Here is a 15878-nt window from a genome sequence, read left to right as displayed (position 1 = left end):
GGCTAATGTGCTATTAAATAGGTTCAGTTATGTGCTGAAATGAACAGGACACGTGAGATTCTTATGATAGTGGTTTATATGCACTTGATTTTACGCTGTTGTGGTACATTTATAGTGATGCCTTTCTGCTGACGAAGGTTGCCAACTCTCCAGGATTGTCCTGGAGACTCCAGGAATGAAAGATTAATCTCTTGGGCACTGCTACGAGCAATCCGGAAGAAAAATCATAGGGGCATTAACGAAAAGAGAGAACCAACACAATTGTAACCAAGGGCTTCGGATATCATGGGAAAAGAAGGATGGAGCTGCAGAATGTGAGCCCGAAAACATTGTTAGGAATTCAGGAAGTCTATATAATTTGATTATTATGACCCTATGAACTAGTGAAAGAAAACAATCTGCATTTACCCAGCACCTTGGTCACATCTGTGGGAAACATCCCGAAACCCTTTGCATGCAGTTAATGACTTCAAAGTGTTGTGACTGCTTTACGCAGGCAGATATGGCAGCCATTTTGCACACAGCAAGATCCCATAAACAGTGATCAGATGAGTGACGGGCTCGGCTGGTTTTTTTGTTTTTGCTGGTGTCGGTTGAGAAAGGGAACGTTGGCCACTCCCTTGCGCCTCTTTCAATACGGCCATGCGATCTTTACCATCTGCCCTGAACCTGGCCCTGGTGTGATAACCTACTCAAAGGACTGCACCTACCAATAAAGCAGAACTCCCTTAAGGGTGTTGTGGGAGATATATAGTTTATGGACATTCTGAAGAAAACTAGCAGAAATTGTGGTGTAAATCTCCCAGCATATTGACTTTCTTAATTATCTTGTGTTCACTGGACAGTATGTTGTTTTCTGCATGTCCGTGAGGCTCCGAAAGAGCTTGATTATAGGTGCACAATGACAGCCCCTGCCAGTTAAGGCAGGCAGCGTGCAGCAGATGAAGCTTTTTTTTCCCGTCGTATTAAGTGAGTGTCGCAGCAGCAGCCGATGTCCTTCCATCTTAGCTCCACATGAGCCTACTCCCACAATGGGCTGTGTGGGCCTCATCAATAAGCGTGCGTCATCGAAAGGGAAGGGGAGCCTTTGGAGAGTTCTATATTCCATTCAAGCTATTCCTCCAGTGACTATGGGAGGAAAATATGAGAAGAAATGTGTGATCTACCTTTCTAAAAATAAAGTAAAGTTTCTTGGCTGAAAGGAGACTGCCATTTTTCCCTGTTTTTGTTCGTGAGCCACTGCAGTGATGGCACTAGGATTGGGACTGCTTGTGGTTTCGAATGCCTCCATTCATTTTAATGGAGGGAGGAGGTTGGAACACTGGACCATGATATGGAAGCCTCAGACCACAGGAAGTCTTCAAGATTATGAAAGGGTTTGATAGGGTAGATGGAGAGAAGATGTTTCCACTTGTGGGGGAGACCAAAACTAGGGGCCATGAATATAAGACAGTCACTAATAAATCCAATAGGGAATTCAGGAGAAACTTCTTTGCCCAGAGAGTTGTTAGAATGTGGAACTCGCTACCACAAGGAGTAGTTGAAGTGAATAGTAGAGATGCATTTTAAGGGTAAGCTAGATAAACACATGTGGGAGAAAAGAATAGAAGGATACGTTGATGGGGTTAGATGAAGAAGGGTGGGAGGAGGCTCGTCTGGAGCATAAAAAACGGCATGAACCTTTTGGGCCGAATGGCCTGTTTCTGTGCTGTACATTCTTTGTAAGTTACGTTCCTGGCTTGGTATAACAAATACTTTGTGCTACCATGTTGTTCCTGATATCAGGCTGCTCTGGGTTGCCTCCTTGTCTGGCCCCAAGTTGTGGCCTCCATTTAAAATGAACAGGAGACGGAGGCAGCACCTCAGTGAGGTGAACGGAGTGATCCGGAAATGGGAGGGCTTCCTTTGGCAGAGGGACCATTAAGTGTTTTTTCGAAGGTTCCCCGTCTTTCTTTCCACACTGGCGCCAAGGGACCACTCTATGAATAGAAAATGCTCCCTCCAGACTTAGCTTCTTCAAGGAGCTTTTTCATTATAATTGTCAGAGAGAGATGAGAGAATCCTCCTCCCTCTTACCCCATTAGTAAATCAATGACAGTGAGCAAACTCCCTTGTGTCTAAGAGTGCAGATTGCTTTAGGAAACTGTTCATAATCCAAGAACATTCATTTGAGAAGGAAAGGGGAGGGACTTCCAGAAACCATTCATGATTATGTAAATGTCAAATGAACTACCATTGTTCCATTAGATCTCCGGGGATTGCAGTAGCTTTTTATATAATGTGTAAAACAAAAACGCCACTCAACTCCTCTTACAAACGTGAAGTATATCAAATATTAATTGGCTTAAATAAGATAAGTCCTGAACGTATTGCTAAGGTGGGACAATAGATATAGAGGTCACATATAAACTAGTGAAAAATAAACCTAGATCAGACACCAGAAAGAAAGAACTTGCATTTATATAGTGCCTTAGCATTGACCTTATGATGTCCCAAAGTATTTCATATCCAGTGATTAATTTTGAAACACAGTTATTGTTATTGGGTAGGAAAACGCAACAGCCAGTTTTCACAGTGAGTTCCCACTAATGACAAAATGAGATGAATGGCCAGTTAATTTCTTTTTTGTTATGGTGATGAAGTGGGAATACTAGCCATGACACCAGGTGAGCTCCCTGCCTGTCTTCGAATAGTGCGATGGGCTCAATTATGTCCACCTGGAGAGGTAGATGGTTTAACATTTCATCTGAAAGGCAGCATTTCTGACAATGCAGCACTCCCCTTAGTACTACATTCCTGGCTCGGGGACGTGCAGTGTACAGTTCCTGGCTCGGGGACGTGCAGTGTACAGTTCCTGGCTCGGGGACGTGCAGAGTACCATTCCTGGCTCAGGGACGTGCAGTGTACCATTCCTGGCTCAGGGACAAGCAGCGTACCATTCCTGGCTCAGGGACAAGCAGTGTACCATTCCTGGCTCAGGGACAAGCAGTGTACCATTCCTGGCTCAGGGACAAGCAGTGTACCATTCCTGGCTCAGGGACAAGCAGTGTACCATTCCTGCTCAGGGACGTGCAGTGTACCATTCCTGGCTCAGGGACAAGCAGCGTACCATTCCTGGCTCAGGGACAAGCAGTGTACCATTCCTGGCTCAGGGACAAGCAGTGTACCATTCCTGGCTCAGGGACAAGCAGTGTACCATTCCTGGCTCAGGGACAAGCAGTGTACCATTCCTGGCTCAGGGACAAGCAGTGTACCATTCCTGCTCAGGGACGTGCAGTGTACCATTCCTGGCTCAGGGACAAGCAGTGTACCATTCCTGCTCAGGGACGTGCAGTGTATCATTCCTGGCTCGGGGACGGGGAGTGTACCATTCCTGGCTCGGGGACAGGGAGTGTACCATTCCTGGCTCGGGGACAGGGAGTGTGCCATTCCTGGCTCGGGGACAGGGAGTGTACCGTTCCTGGCTCGGGGACAGGGAGTGTACCGTTCCTGGCTCAGGGACAGGGAGTGTGCCGTTCCTGGCTCGGGGACAGGGAGTGTACCGTTCCTGGCTCGGGGACAGGGAGTGTACCGTTCCTGGCTCGGGGACAGGGAGTGTACCATTCCTGGCTCGGGGACAGGGAGTGTACCATTCCTGGCTCGGGGACAGGGAGTGTACCGTTCCTGGCTCGGGGACAGGGAGTGTACCGTTCCTGGCTCGGGGACAGGGAGTGTACCGTTCCTGGCTCGGGGACAGGGAGTGTACCTTTCCTGGCTCGGGGACAGGGAGTGTACCGTTCCTGGCTCGGGGACAGGGAGTGTACCGTTCCTGGCTCGGGGACAGGGAGTGTACCGTTCCTGGCTCGGGGACAGGGAGTGTACCGTTCCTGGCACGGGGATAGGGAATGTACCATTCCTAGAGATGGGGCCAGTCTTTCATGCAAGAGTGCAGTTGAATTCCAGCCCTGCTGGCCGCCATTCAGCAGCTGGATGCCACTTAAGAGATGTCTCTTAATTATTCACTTATGGGATGTTTGGCAGTGAGGGGATTTGAGTTAATAATAAAAAACACACATAACCAATGGAACACATGTGCCCTTTAAGTGCCACTGTGACAACAAAACAGCAAAGAACCCATTGAAATACAAAATGAAATGTAGAAGACAGATTGTAGTCCCACCATGTCGGTCTCGATGACTGATTCCCTTTGAAAAATGAAATCCCACCCATCTCACCACATTGCCCTGACTAAAAAAGTGTTTGTATGTATATGTCCGCGTATATGTATATGCGTATATGTGTGTGCGTGTGTATGTGTGTCTATATATATATATATATATACATACGCACACACTTACCAGAAACAGCAGCCGCTCTTTTGCAATACATGATCATATTTGACACGTTCCACATGAAGTAATTATCCTATCTAATACTTTCTCTATTTCTGTCTGTGTTCTTTCAAAGAACCATTTCATCCCCCGTTGCCTGAGCTGTAATCTTCCTTGCTGTGCGTGTACAAACATCGCAACAAAACCAAAATAGTTTAACGATAATATAATTTCTTTATTAATCTGTGCCCTGAATTCAGAGAATTTATCTCCAGTACATAGGAAGTCCAGAAGGCAAGCCCTCATTGATATAACACATGCAGGAAGGCTCATCTGTTCTTGCAGCATTACACGACATACCCAATGCTACAGATAAGTGAAGAGCATTTCACGGCTACCAGATTATTCCCTTAGTAGGAATATGCAGTCTTATCTCTTTGAGGGAGTCTCCTGTGTGCATATTGTGCACAGAGTCCGCAGGCCACAATATTTTACGTGATAGGATCGAGGAAATCTTAAAGGGGAAAAAAAAATTCACGGTGAAAGAACATAGGAACATGAGTAGGCCATTCAGCCCCTCGAGCCTGTTCCGCCATTCAATTAGATCATGGTCGATCTGTATCTTAACACTTTATTACAGCTCAATTACACTTAAAAGCTTCTTGGGCTACCCACCTTTATCGTGAAAGGGGGAATACGAGGGATCCATCTCAGCAATGATGAATTTACAGCAAGCTGTTTGTCAAGCAAGCGCCTGTCAGCCTGCTGTCTGCCGAGGAAGGATTTACAGTAATAATTTTACAGTTCAGTGGTGTGAAATGGACGAAATAAAGTGGATTGTGGCACGTGCTGTTGTCCAGTATAAATCTGCCAAGTCGGCGCTGGATTATAATCTGACCTAAACCAGGCTGTGTTCTCTGTGACCAGCGAGAGATCTGCATTCATCATACACAGCAGTACAGGCCCTTTACACAGCATTAAGTAGAATTTTACATCGGAAGCTGGGGTCAGCGGGCCTTACCCGATTATCTGTCCATTAGTTACATCGAAACTACGGCACAGAAACAGTCCTTTCGGCCCAACAGGTCTATGCTGGTGTTTATGCTTCATACGAGCCTCCTCCCACCTTACCTCATCTCACCCTATCAACATATCCTTCTATTCCTTTCTCCCTCATGTACTTATCTAGCTTCCCCTTAAATGCATCTAAGCTAATCACCTCAACTACTCCATATGTACAGCTGTGGCTCAGTGGGTAGCACTCTCACCTCTGAATCAGAAGGTAGTGGGTTTATGTCCCACTCCAGAGACTTGAGCTCAAAATCTAGGCTGATACTCCAATGAGGGAGTGTGGCACTGTCGGAGGTGCCGTCGTTTCAGATGAGATGTTAAACCAAGGCCCTGTCTGCTCTCTCAGGTGGATGTAAAAGATCCCCCGGCACTATTTCGAAGAAGAGCAGGGGAGTCCTCCCAGTGTCTTGGCCAATATTTATCCATCAACCAACACCACAAAAACAAATTATCTGGTCGTTACCATATTGCTGTTTGTGAGACTTTGCTATGCGCAAATTGGCTGCTGTGTTTCCTAGATTACAACAGTGACTACACTTCAGAAGTACTTCATTGGCTGTAAAGTGCTTTGGGATGTCTTGAGGTTGTGAAAGGTGCTATATAAAATACCAGTCTTTACGTGGTAGCGAGTTCCACATTCTAACCACTCTCTGAGTAAAGAAGTTTCTCCTGAATCCCTTATCGGATTTATTAGTGATTATCTTATATTTTTAGGCCCCTAGTTTTGGATTCACCTAGAAGTGGAAATATCTTCTCTACGTCTACCCTATCGAACCCCTTCATAATTTTAAAGATCTCTGTTAGGTCACCTCCTAGCCTTCTCTTTTCTAGAGGAAAAAGCCCCAGCCTGTTCAGTCTTTCCTGATAGTTGTACCCTCTCAGTTCTGGTATCATTCTTGTAAATCTTTTTTGCATTTTCTCCAGTGCATCTATATCCTTTTTGGTAATACTGGGACCAGAACTGTGCACGGTACTCATAAGTCTGATCTTAGTGTGGCCTTTGCTGCCTGTGGAGCTGTCCGTACCTAAGGAACTCAGACATACGTATCGGTTGGTTGTATTGAGTAACGCTGTTTGGTTTATAATGGACAATGGTTTCTGCACTCCAGGTGGGCTCCTCTTAAAGGGCCCGGGTTTTCTTTGTAAAGCAGAAGTGCCTCGCAGTGATTGACTGTATTCAGGGACCTGTAGGTGCTGTCTTATGCTGGGATGCAATTCCCATTAGTCTTGGGATAGGGGGGACTTTTTAATATCAAATCTCATTGAGCAGCAACACTTACTGAGGCTTTGCCCCAGCAAAAATAAATTGGGTCTGTGTTTACCCCCACCCCCGACACACTGATGCTAGGGTCCTGGCAGCCTTGCCCAAGTGGCCAGATGTCATACGTGAGCCCAGGCAGTGAGTGTTGGCCAGCTATTCAACCAAGGGAGGCATTGCCACCAAGCACAATCCTGCCCCCTGCCCAACATCGGCAGACACGTCCTTTGCAGCACGAGCCACCGATTGGGAAAGGGAGCTCGGGCTACCCAGCGCCTCCTGCTGATAAGTGCGTAGGTGCCAACATTGGGTGAGGGCAGCATCGGGCCTCCGCTCTGACGTGCCCCAAGCCTACTGAGACCCGCCGTCCAAGCTGAGGTACCAGATGGGGATGAGCCAGCACCTTCAGGAGAGATGAGGAGGTTCAAAAAAACAAACAGCAAGGACATTTCTCATTCTTCAAAGGGTTAAAACTTTTTGAACGTTTTAGCGATTGAAGAGAAGGTGGGAGGAATAAAAAAAAAAGACGATTATATTGTCAAGAAATTAGACTTTAATATTGATATAAACTACAGCAGAAGTGACAATTCCATCCTGTCAGGCACATCTTCACAGACTTTTACTGTCATTAAAGGCGGTGATTTTTCCTCTTTGACAGCTCCATATAGAGGTCAGATGTCAGCACCATTCAGGTGGCTGTTACTGTCAGTAACGCAGGAGAGATGTAGGGTCACACCAGCTGAGTCCCTGACACTGCTCAGCACCGCTGAAGCTGAGATGCACAGTGTAATTAGCTGGAAAAAGAAGCCAACTTTATATCACTCACCTGAGCTTTCTGATTTCACCTTCCAAAGAGGTCCTCACAGAATATCTGTCGACAGTGTTGCTTCAGACAAGTGGCAGGAGCATATACACACACACACACACACACACACACGTATATTTATATATATTTTTATATATATTTATATTTTTATATATATATAGGAACCACAATCCCGGGTCTGATTTTTCTCTTGTGACTGTGTATTCACCAGAATGATAGCCCAGGATTTTTGTTAGATAAGGGTATTAGTGGTTACGGAGCCAAGGTGGGTCGATGGAGTTAAGATACAGTCATGATCTAATTGAATGGCAAAACAGGCTCGAGGGGCTGAATGGCCTCCTCCTATGTCACAACGTTGAAGCCAATGGAGAATTTTAAAATGTTATTTTAATAAAAGTTCATTGCATTTTTTGCCCTTCTTATCTTTCCTGTTCACTGGTTCAGTTGCACAGGTGCCAACCACCCATTTGGTACCTTGCCAAATTGGTCATTTTTGGCAGGTGAGTTCAGACAGTCAGTATTGACAAGCTATTCTACCCAGAGAGTGGTTTGAATGTGGAACTCGCTACCATAAGGAGTTGGTGAGATGAATAGCATAGATGCCTTTAACGAAAGCTTGATATGTACATGAGGGAGAAAGGAATGGAAGGAAATGCTAATAGGGTGGGAGGGGGCTCGTGGGGAGCATAAACACCAGGACAGACCAGTTGGGCCGAATGGCCTGTTGCTGTGCTGTAATGTCTATGTCATTCTATGTAAAAGAGGCATCATAGCCAAACTCAATCCTGTCAAAACCCCGCCCACTGATTGCTAAATAAGTTCTTTATGATTTCACTACAAATAATAAGCATAAGAGCCATCTTCCTCCTGACTAATTCCCCCCCCCCAATAAACACCTCATGATTGGACATATGCTTAGAAAAAGGATTAGGGATTCTAAGGATAAATGCAGACGAGGGATCTTTAAATGCTGTGTGAAACCTGGGATCCGAGGACCATGGAAACGTCTCGGCAAAGAAGGAAACTGGTCAAGGTTATGCAGTGTATGCTGGAAGGTTAGGTTGGGTCTAAGTGTCAGCTCTGGCTCAGTGGGTAGCACTCTCGCCTCTGACTCAGAAGGTTGAGGGTTCAAGTCCCACTCCAGAGACTTGCACACACAATCCAGACTGTCACTTGGATGGTGATGATGAGCAGCTTGGATAGTCCAATGGCACTCCAAATCCTGGGCCTGAGCACTGTGTGAGGGATCTCATGGTGGAGAAGTCCACACCTGCAGTTTAGCCAAACCTGTCTGGCCCGTGAAGTGTTGCTGTGGATTTTATAAAGAAGCTCAGGATGCACCTCATGGCACCTGTCTGATAATCCAGCTGGACAACGAAAATCCAGGTGTGTGTTCTTCTAATCGAGAGACTGAGCTAACGAGCGAAGCCCCATGGTGCAGGACACCACCAATGCCAAAAAGAGTAGGAGGGAACATGGTCTTTTCCAGTTCTGTGTCGGTCAATATGGCCCCAGACTTCAGAACAGTTTACTGACTGGATCCCTCAACTGATTTTTCTTGCCAAACCCCTGTTAAAATGACTTTTGTCTTAAGCCCTGGTGGCCTCCTTGGACAGTCCATTCCAAACGTTCACCACCCTCTTAAATCTCAAACCGAGGCCCTGTCTGCCTGCTGTGGAGGATGTAAAAGATCTCGTGGACTATTTGAAGAAAGACAGGAAGGTTCTCTCAGTCCCTGGGCCAACATTTATCCCTCAACACCACCAAAAACAGATTTTCTGGTCATTTCTCTCATTTGTTATTTGTGCGACCTTGCTGTGCATAATTTGACTGCCACGTTTCCCGATGTTACAACAATGACTACACTTCAAAAGTACTTCATTGGCTGTGAAGCACTTTAGGATGTCCTGAGGTCATGAAAGACGCTATATAAATACAAGTTCTCTCTTCCTTTTGACCCTAATCTACCAGCTCTTGATTGTTTGCAAACTCCTCCCTCCAACCTTGATATAGGCGCAAGTTTTTGACTAGTTTTGTCTATCGACATTCCTGCATTCAGCAGAGGAACATGAAGCAAGTAAAAATGTAATGATTAGATGAAGGGTTTACTCGGCTGTGGATTGTAGAAGGAAGGTAAGATGGAGAGAGGAAAGGGACACCACAGTATTGTGGTCAGAGGAAAGAATGTGGTATAGTAAGATTCAGGGCTTCACGAGTTTTGACTTCAGCCAGTGATACTGATGGCGATGAGTGGAGGTTTAACCCCAGGGGCCCCAGGTAATATTTCACCGAGACATGTTTCAATCCTCTCCATCATCCCCAGAGTTCTAAAGCAAATGCATAACCAATCCCAGGCTCGTCAAGAGAAGTGCCCTTAACGTCAGTGTCGTTGCTGAGGAATGGGTTGCGTTGGGTTGTAATGGATTTTTGATCGCTGCAATTATTGAAATATGCCACACAGATGTGTCAAAGCAGCTTGACAACACTTCAGGATAATAACTGCTCATTGTTGGATTGCCAGTTTTCCCGTCACCTTTATAGAGGATGGGCTTTTACTTAATTCTATTTTTAACTGAGGCCGTGTCCTCTCTCATGATCTAACGATGCCAGCTTGATTTTGAAGATGCGCGTCGCCAATAGCAACCCTCTCTGAACATTAAAAAAAAATCAAACTGTTACTAATAATTAGCATTAGTTTTAACTTTCTTCTGCGTATTTCCGTATTTTTAAAAATTATTCTCTTGTTGAGGTTTTATTGTTTGTAAATGTTACTCTTCATTGACCTGGCAGTTAGCCGTGGCTGAAAGGGTAGCACTCTCACCTCTGAATCATAAAGGTCACAGGTTCAGGGCCCACACCAGAGACTTGAGCGCATAATCCAGGCTGACACTTCAGTGCAGTACTGAGGGAGTGTTGCATTGTCTGAGGTACTGTCTTTTGGGTGAGATTTTCAACTGAGGCTCTGTCTGCCCTCCCAGGAGGATGTAAGAGATCTTGTGTCACTACTTAATGGAATTACATATACAATTATATTGAATTTACAGCACAGAAATAAGCCATTCGGCCCAGCTAGTCCATGCCGGTGTTTATGCTCCACATGAGCCTCCTCCCACCCTACTTCATTAACCCTATCAGTATATCCTTCTATTCCTTTCTCCCTCATGTACTTATCTAGCTTCCCCTTAAATGCATCGATGCTATTCGCCTCAACTACTCCATGTGGTAGCGGATTCCACATTCTAACTACTCTCTGGACAAAGAGTTTTCTCCTGAACTCCTTATTGGATTTAATAGTGACGATCTTATATTTATGACCCTTAGTTTCGTTAGGATGTTGAGGGACCAACCATTTGTTGTATTTCGAAGAACATCAGAGAGGTTATCTCAGTCTCTGGGCTAACATTTATCTTTGAAAACCACCAAAAACAGATGAACCTGTTATTTATCTCACTGCTGTTTGTGGGACCTTGCTGTGCGCAAATTGGCTGCAACATTTGCCTACATTACAACAGTGACTTCACTTTAAAAGTATTTCATTAGCTGTGAAGCGCTGTGCCTGAAGTCATGAAGTGTCGGCCTAGATGTTATGCTGAAGTCTCTGGAGAGGGACTTGAAGGAAGAGAAACAAAGGATATTACCAGCGCAGCCCGTGGAGGTGTGGAATCTGATTAACGTCTGAGACCTCTGCTGAATTCAGAACTTTCGATAGGCCTGATAATACCACAAATCTGGTGGAAGACTGCGGTGGGGGATGGGGGAAGGGAGGAGGGGGATTGTCCACTGAATAATAACACGATGAAAAGTTATTCCAGTATGAAAACTCCTCTGATGATTTTATTCCGGATTTCTAAGAAATATGTTTCCTTTCTGTTTTTTTAAAGCCCGTTAGTTTTTCCCTCCCTGTTTTTCTCCACTTCTGTCAATTCCAACGCCCGCTGCTCCGTCCTGTTTTGGTGGTATTGACTCTTTGGGTGAAGTTCCAAGGCGACTGGTAGTTCTCCAAGACCTCGTCCAAGTGATCATTCTTTGTGTGTGTGTCGGTGGGCTTTTTGATCGCAGGGAACATCACAGCCTGATCCTGTTCTCAATTGACTTCAACACGTGCACTTTTAAGAGGAAAGAAAAAAAGAACTTGCATTTATACAGCACCTCTCATGACCTCAGGATGTCCCAAAGCGCTTTACAGCCAATGAAGTACTTTTTGATGTGCAGTCACTGTTGTGATGTAGGCAAACACGGCCAAACTTACCACAAACAGCAGGGCCGCAACGCGCCCAGGATGCAATGGGGCCCTGGTAAAATCAGGCTCCGGTAAAACCAGGCGATGGATAGAGCAGTTTCTGGTGCCCGGAGGATTGTGGCTATTGTAGCCGCCATTATTACTGATAACCGCAAGGCGACCAATGGCGTGAGCGTGGAGGCGGGGCGGTTGGAGGCGAGAGGTCATATGACGAAACCGACTGGAACATATCCAACGAGATTTGGCAAACCCTACTATTAATGGGTCAGTACTAAAGGCAGTATTAAAGGCAGCCTCACCCTGAAACATAACGGAGCAATGCTCCTGTCAGAGGAATGGCTGTATTCAGTTGAAGGTATTGCTGGCTTGCAGGTGTTTTTGTGGTAATCGTTGCTGTAAAGTAACAAGCCTCGGTGTTTGCTGTGGAACAAGCTCTCCTGTGGGAAATCCAATGACTGGGATTTTTTTTTTCTCTCTCGGCTTGTGCACTTTTGTAAAATAAAAAGCTATTGAACGCTGAAAATGACAAGGGGGGGGGGGGGGGTGGGAGGGAGGGAGCTATCCCATCCTGCCTTTCTGGAACATTCTGTATACCCAATGCTGATTCTGCCATGATTTGGCTGACATCTTCAATAATGGATTGTGTCTGTGACTACAAGCACAGAGAGGCTGAATAAAACAATTGGTTTTCACTACATTGAGTATTGATCCCCGTTTTACTTATAAAGGATTTTTTTTTTGATGATTTATGTTCATTCTCCCTCCCTGGTTTGTGCAGACTGTGTATTAAAACTATTGAGGTTAAATTCGTGTCATAAGCAGTCCACTCCTCCCCCCCCACCCCCACCCCCACCCCGTTCACCTCCTCATAACGTCCCAATGTGCTACACAAAGTACTTTTCAAGTGCATTCACTGTCGTGCGTAGGTAAATGCAGCAGCGGATTTGCACGCAGCAAGGTCCCACAAACTGCAAATTAGATAAATAAGCAGTTAATCTATTTTTTTGGTGATGTTGGTTTAGAGTTGAGAGTAGGTGAACTCCCTCCTCTTCAATTAGTGCCATGGGATCCTTTACATCCACCTGAACAGGCAGACCGGGCCTCGGCTTAATGGCTCAACTGGAGTACGGCACCCTCGACAGTGCAGCACTCCCTCAGTACTGCACTGAAGTGTCGGCCTAGATTATGTGCTCTGGTGTCACGGAGTGGGGCTTCAACTGGATTTAGCTGGCTGCACGTTGTGCCTTTGATCCCTTTAAGAGCATATTTACAATAACGTATCAGGCACTAAATATTAAGCAAATAGTCTGATGTAACTAAGAGTAAACTTTACACGCCTCACAGAAGAATGATGGAGGTGTGTGTAGCTTGTGAGGGAGCTGGGAGACGGCAGTGATTATCACTGCGTGTGTGTCTCAAGCCGTGACAGCAATGGCAGATAAAAAAAAATGGGGGATTGGATGGCACATTTAACCTGTGCTTGAATTGCTTGATGCTAAGACTGGATGATAAAGTGGGAAAGTGTTCCATTCACCCCTCCCCTAGCTAAGGAAAAACAAAGCTCACTTAAAAAAAAATGATGGAAGTTGTAAGCATCATAGCAATATATAGAGTGCAGACATTGTAAAACCAAGCGAGGGCTGGAGGTTACATTGCCCTCTCACCAGTGGGATCAAGGAAAGTGATGGAGTACGGTTCTGTTGTGGCTGTAAGGAATTCATGTGAAGTCTCGCACAAATTCCTAGTGGTCCTACAGCCGAAAACAAATACTGGCTCTGTTTTGTCATACTCACTCACTCAGGGAGGTGTCAAGGATGGCAAGTATGAAAAATGGAGTAGAGGTTCAGGTGTGGGCTCCTCATTGGGGCAGGAGTACAAGGACCTTTACCTGCATCGAACCCGTGCTGTACCTGACTTGGGAATGCTTGACACTGGATGATGAAGTGGGAAAGGGTTCCATTTACCCCTCGCCTAGTTAAGGGGGGGAAAAAACGTACTTTAAAAAAAACGATGTAAGTTGTAAGTATCATAGCAATATATGGAGTGTAGACATTGTAAACCCCGGCGAGGGATGGAAATTAAGAGATCAGGTGGTCACAGTAAACACCGAAGGTGCAATAAACTTGGAATAATGACGAGAAGAAAGAAAAATCGTTAATGCTGGAAATGTGAAATAAAAACAGAAAATGCTAGAATTACAGAGTCCAAAAAGAAAAAAGATAAGTTCATGTTTCAGGTAGAGATCTTTCATTGGATCACTTTGCAGTTCTGAAGAAAAGTTACACCCGAAATATTAACGTGTTTTCTTAGCTGCGGATTTCCAGCATTTTCTGTCTTTATTTTAATCAAATTTGTGCTAAATGCTGTTTATCCAACATACTACAAATTACATATCACATATCACAAACCATATGTCACATGTCAAAAACCATGTATTTCAAATCTTATATCACAAATCTTATATCACAGATCATAAATCACATCACAAATTATATATCAAAGGTGGTAACCTCCGGATTACTCCCGGTGTCATGCGCCAGTGAGTATAGAAATAGGAGGATAGAGCAGGTGAATGCGTGGCTGGAGAGATGGTGCAGGAGGGAGGGCTTTAGATTCCTGGGGCATTGGGACTGGTTCTGGAGGAGGTGGGACCTGTACAAGCCGGCGGGTTGCATCTCAACAGCGCCAGGACCAATATTCTTGCAGGGAGGTTTGCTGGTGCTGTTGGGGAGGGTTTAAACGAGCTTGGCAGGGAATGGGAACCTGAATGTAGATTCAGATGGGACAGAATCAGAATTGGAGATAGAAGGCAGAAAATTAGTAAGTGACTTAGGAAGGCAGAGAAAACAAAGGTTAGAAAATAAACAGCAAGGGAGTTTGGCAGTGCTTAAAGGTATATACCTCAATGCAAGGAGTATCGTGAATAAGGCAGATGAGCTGAGGGCACAGATACGGTAACCGCTGTGTGGAGGCAGAAGATGTTGGTATGGTTCTTAATAAATACTTTGCGTCTGTCTTCACAAAAGAGAGGGATGATGCAGACGTGGTAGTTAAGGAGGAGTGTGAAATATTGGATGGGATAAACATAGTGAGAGAGGAAGTATTAAGGGGATTAGCATCCTTGAAAGTAGATAAATCAACAGGGCTGGATGAAATGTATCCCAGGCTGATAAAAGAAGCAAGGGAGGAAATAGCGGAGGCTTTAACCATAATTTTCCAATCCCCACTGGATATAGGGGTGGTGCCGGAGGATTGGAGGACTGCTAACGTTGTACCATTGTTTAAAAAGGGATCAAGGGATAGACCGAGTAATTGCAGGCCAGCCAATCTAACCTCGGTGGTGGGCAAATTATTGGAATCAATCCTGAGGGACAGGATAAACCATCACTTAGAAAGGGACAGAGTAATCAAGGACAGTCGGCATGGATTTGATGAGGGAAGGTCGTGTCTCACTAACTTGATCGAATTTTTTGAGGAGGTAACAAGGAGGGTCGATGAGGGTAGTGCCTTTGATGTAGTCTACACGGATTTTGGCAAGGTCCCACATGGCAGACTGGTCAAAAAAGCACAAGCCCATGGGATCCAAGGGAGAGTGGCAAGTTGGATCCAAAATTGGCTCAGTGGCAGGAAGCAAAGGGTAAAGGTCCACAGGTGTTTTTGTGACTGGAAGGCTGTTTCCGGTGGGGTTCCGCAGGGCTCAGTACTAGATCCCTTGTTTTTTGTGATATATATTAATGATTTGGTCTTAAATGTAGGGGGCATGATTAAGAAGTTTGCAGATGATACAAAAATTGGCCGTGTGGTTGATAGTGAGGAGGAAAGCTGTAGACTGCAGGAAGATATCAATGGACTGGTCAGGTGGGCAGAAAAGTGACACATCGAATTCAATCCGGAGAAGTGTAATGCATTTGGGGAGGGCAAACAAGGCAAGGGAATACACATTGAATGGGAGGATACTGAGGTGTGTAGAGGAAGTAAGGGACCTTGGAGTGCATGTCCGCAGATCCCTGAAGGTAGCAGGACAGGTATATAAGTTGGTTAAGAAGGCATATGGAATACTTTCCTTCATTAGCCGAGGCATAGAATATAAGAGCAGGGAGGTTATTCTGGAACTGTATAAAACACTGGTTAGGCTACAGCTTGAATACTGTGTACAGTTCTGGTCACCACATT

General features: G+C 45.2%; 1 protein-coding gene across 4 annotated transcripts in view; it reads left to right on the top strand.

The window, feature by feature from the left end:
* The window catches only part of plxna4 (plexin A4), a 552119-nt gene that overhangs the window by 287381 nt on the left and 248860 nt on the right, over positions 1–15878 (top strand). The gene's annotated exons all lie outside the window — the stretch shown is intronic.

The sequence above is a fragment of the Heptranchias perlo genome, chromosome 24 (assembly GCF_035084215.1).
Source record: "Heptranchias perlo isolate sHepPer1 chromosome 24, sHepPer1.hap1, whole genome shotgun sequence".
NCBI lineage: Eukaryota > Metazoa > Chordata > Chondrichthyes > Hexanchiformes > Hexanchidae > Heptranchias > Heptranchias perlo.
Note: the sequence above shows the minus strand (reverse complement) of the source record. Positions and strands in the feature narration are given on the sequence as shown.